Source organism: Acanthaster planci, linkage group LG10, assembly GCF_054643075.1.
Source record: "Acanthaster planci isolate LZ-2023a linkage group LG10, COTS_SCS, whole genome shotgun sequence".
Taxonomy (NCBI): Eukaryota; Metazoa; Echinodermata; class Asteroidea; order Valvatida; family Acanthasteridae; genus Acanthaster; species Acanthaster planci.
In genome coordinates, this window is record NC_141786.1 from 11,891,746 (window position 1) to 11,896,304 (window position 4,559).

Below are 4,559 nucleotides of genomic sequence, written 5' to 3' on the forward strand. Positions count from 1 at the left end.
GTATTGCCATGTGAGGTGTATTTTGTCCATAAACCTTGTATGATTTATATACCTTATTGATTTTTTATTGCAATAAATCAATTACTTGATTATTGTCCTTAGAAATTCGGTGTCACTGTGAGGTTTATTTAGGTTTCCGTGTGTTTCATTACTGTATTGCCAGATAAATCCAGTCTTTCTTAATTGGTTGTAAACTTCCGACCAACTAACTGCCCCTAGGCTTAGTCCGCCGTTCGTTAACAGATATCCCCCTTGGGTCAGGGTAGCCGCTCATCCTTGCTCAAGGTTAATAAATATATTTGTGGGGTTGGGCCAGGTCAATTCCATCCCTGATCCGGCCGGTTACTGGGTCCACCACAAGAGGTGTCAGTTGCATTCGCCACAAATGGTGTCAGAAGTGGGATTTTTAGGATTGAATTATGATTTTATCAGGTTGTAGAGAGTAATAGCATAAGGGAATTTCTTTTGGAAAATTTTGTCAGTAAAACTCATTGAGGTGCACCGTGAGGGTAATTGTAACGAGGTAGGCGGGTTATGCTTACCTGGGTAGTTACTGCCCTGTACATTGTGTTCCTTGTTGGGTAAATGACATTGGTGGGAATTCTATTTAGGATTCGAGCAGAGTTGCGATCCTTGCGACGTAGGGCAGGACAGCAACTGCCAATCGTGTTGAGAATTCACCAGGTGGTAGTAGGTACACAAGGGTTGGTAAATTCTAGAGGCTTGGGACTGTTTGTCCCGCAGCCTGAATTTGCCTGTGAGCTACCAATATCGCCAAGTGGCCAGTGGCCGAGTCTAGAGAGTCTAATTGAGACTCTAATACCTGCTCAGGAGGGAACTCCAGTATGAGCGAGGTTAAGGACAGTAATGTTGGCTTGATGGGGGCTTACAAGGGTTCTGTCCTGGATGACCTGAACCGTTCAAGAATGGAGGTTCAGTGGCTCAAGTGGGAGCGGGATCGTCTTTCTGCTGAGCTAGACGCTGTTAAAAAAGGTTCAGAGCCTGAGATTGTGAGTGAGGCACATACACCTAAGGGAAGGGATATGCCTCGTATAAAGGTCGACTCGGAAGTCGACTTGAGGTTGCCTGAGGATACCTCGGGGTATGTCTCATTGAAGGCAAGGCATCATTCCTGTATTGGTACATCGCCAGAATTGGTTCCAAAGGAAATGCCGAGGCAACCTGAGAGCACGCCTGTGAGGCCTATTCCCATGCGTACTCCTAGCACCAATCCTTTTTTGAACCGTGAGGTTGATTGCGCCGAAAAGGAGCAAGAGTTACACAGTGAGTTGTTGAGTTTACTAACTCGCCCGACTGTGGGGGAATCCAACAAATGTTGAAGTTGACTCACCTAGGGAGGGGCCCTGGTCCCTTAAAAGGGAGTCTAGGTTAGTCGGTGGTGGGGTTCCTAGTAAACCTCAGAGTAAGCCTCACAGGCTTACAATTACCCCCGACCGATACAATGGTAAAGTTCTGTGGAACGATTATTACCAACATTTTGAGGCATGCTGCAAGGTAAATATGTGGAGTGAGGAACAGGCAGAAGAATTTCTGGCTGCCAGCCTTCAGGGTGATGCCCTACGAAGTCTGGGCGATGGTTCAAAGAAGTTCACTTACAGTGAACTAGTTAAGGCGTTGGAGAGAAGATTCGGCCCTGGTCGACAGGCCGAAAACTATTTTGTGGAATGAGACACAGAAGACAGGGACCTAAAGAGACTCTACAGGAGTTGGGCCAAGCAGTCCCTGATCTCACGGTGAAGGCTTACCCTGAATTTCCTCTAGAGGCCCGAGAGCGCCTTGGTAAAAATCATTTTGTCGATGCAATTAGTAGTCAGGTTGTGAGGGAAGGCATTCATCGTGTTCGTCCCAAAACATTGGACGAAGCGATACAGGCCACTCTTGAGACCGAGAACTTCGAAAAGATTGAGGTTCAGAGAAGAACCGAAGGAAAGCCCGCGAAATTCGCGAGGGCTATCGACTCTGACACTGAGCAACGTCTTCAGAAAATTGAGGAAAATGCTGACCGTCAGTCTAAGAGATTAGACCAGATGGTTGAGTTGCTGACAGGACTCAGCAAACAAGGTCTAAGCCCAAGTGGACAGGCGAGGTCCCCTCCAAGGCAGTCACCAAAGCCTGGGAGGAAGAAGCCTAGTTAAAGTGTTTTAAGTGTGGGGATGCTGGTCATTTCGCTCGTGAGTGCAGTAAGCGTCACAAGCAGAGAAGTGAGAAGGGAAACGTCAGCCAGCCGACCGGTGGGCCCGCGGGCAGGCTGGAAGTTCCAGAGGGCCCGAGCAAGGCAGGAAGAGGCGGAAATCAGAAGGTGGAGAGCCTATAGGCACTCAGCCTAAGTTGGTTGTTCGGCCGAGATATGGGTTGTTCATTGACGGTGTTGTAAGGGGAACAAGCTGTAGGTTCCTGGTGGACTCAGGGTCTACAGACACATTGGTCAGTAGTCGAGTCTACCAGGAAATGGCCAAAGAACGGAGGCCTGTGCTAGACATGGAAAGCACCAACATTCAACAGGTCGATGGCAGTCAACTGTCAGTGATGGGTGTTGCCTGGGTTGATGTACAATTGGGAAGAACAACTTTCCAGTGCGAGCAATATTTGCCGGCGTCAAATATGACGGTATAGTGGGCATGGATTTCTTGTTGCCCACTGGCGAAAATTTAGATTTTCAAAGTCTCGAATTGAGGCTGAATGGTGAGCGGCTGAAATGTACAAGCAGTACCGAAGAGCCATTCATTGGAAGGGTGCTCGTGGCTGAAACCATGGAAATTCATGCAGGTCATGAGGCTGTTGTGCCTGGCGAGGTAGTCACTATCTGTAAGGCAGCTGATCAGCCAGCAATCATTGAGCCTGTTGGAAGTGGAGGTGAATTGGCTGAGCGAGGCCTAAGGCTAGCCAGAACACTGGTCCGGTCGAGGACAAAGGTTCTTCCTCTGCCAATTTTAAATCCAAACAAGGAGAAACGGGTTGTTCGGAGGGGGACAGCCGTTGGCACGATTGCAACAGTGGAGGTTGATTCGGTTGCTGTTGCTAGTCGGAAATGTATGGGCGAGGTTGGAGGAGACCTCCCGAGTCACCTACATGATTTCGTCGGGTGCACCACGAAGTGACGTATCGCAAAATACGTCATTTTGAGTTAATCAAGTTATTAGGAACCGCGCTTTTGAGATACGTTTTTCCAATTTATATTTAAAAGCTTCATTACTTTATAAAAAATAAATTTACAAAAGAGGACTTAAACTGTATTTTCAAAGTTAGTTTTTGACACTATTCGGCAAGATGAAGAAGAATACCGCTTCCGAATGTATACGTCACTTCGTGAAAAAGTTTTTTTCAATTACTTGGCTCGTGCAAGGGGACATACAGCTATCCGTCACTTCGTGGTGCAGAATATGGGACCGCTTGCTTTTACTGCGCATGTGCAATAATGAGACCCACGTTAAATCCCTAATCGTTTTCACATCAATCCTTTGAATATATAGGAGTCCCAGAAAAGGGAAGAGACTTTGTTGCATAGTGAATTGATTTTATATTGTTAAAGACATAAAAGAATGTGAAACGAGTTATACGTTCAACAAGTGGGAATTTAGTCCCAGCAAATGGTCCTTAGGTTTTTAATGATGAACACTGTTACAACCAATCAACAAACAGGCACCTGGCCTAACTCATTCGACATGGGTTGGATCCGCAGAGTTCACTAACATAAAACTTCGTCTCCCAGTCTTAGCTCATCAAGTTCACTGAAAATAAAGAAAATAATAAATTGGTATTTGAAACGATAGAGGCGTCTTCATTTCGAATGAAAATGTTTATTCAATTTCATCAACAGCAATTATAACACATCTTTCATTATGTTTCCAATCTTCTGATATCAGTTCATTTCATCAATACAATCAAATAGGTAAAAATAAAAAAAATATGCAACAATTCATTTCCAATAACACAGATTATTTGCTTAAGGTGGAAGATAGAAATTTTCCAAGACCATTATTCCAATATGGCCACACTGAAAATTTTATTTAGTCAATTGACTAATAAAAAATAGTCATGGGTACTGTCTTATTTGACCAATAAATAAGTAGTCATGTACCAGCAATTTGACTAATTATAATTAGTCATGAAAAAGTGTCTTATTTGACTAATTTCTGAAATGATTAGTAATGACAAAAAAATAATTAGTAATGCACGAAAATTAATTAGTAATGCACAAAAATTAATTGGTAATGCACAAAAATTAATTAGTAATGCAAAAGAATTAATTTGTCTTCTGACTAATTGAACTATGCTGAAACTATGTTGGTTGGTCACACTGAACGCAATTCCAGAAATGAAAACAAACAACACAGGACTCAATATTTCAATTGAAGTCAGGAAGTAGACATCACACTTTAATAATACAGTATATTAACATTGTTCAAATTTGAAATACATTTCAAAATTTCAAACTTGTTTCTTATATGTACACTGGAATAACATGTATATGTACATTTATTTACATGTATTAACATGTCAAGTGCAATGACAACAATATACATTTATGTTGAGGCTTA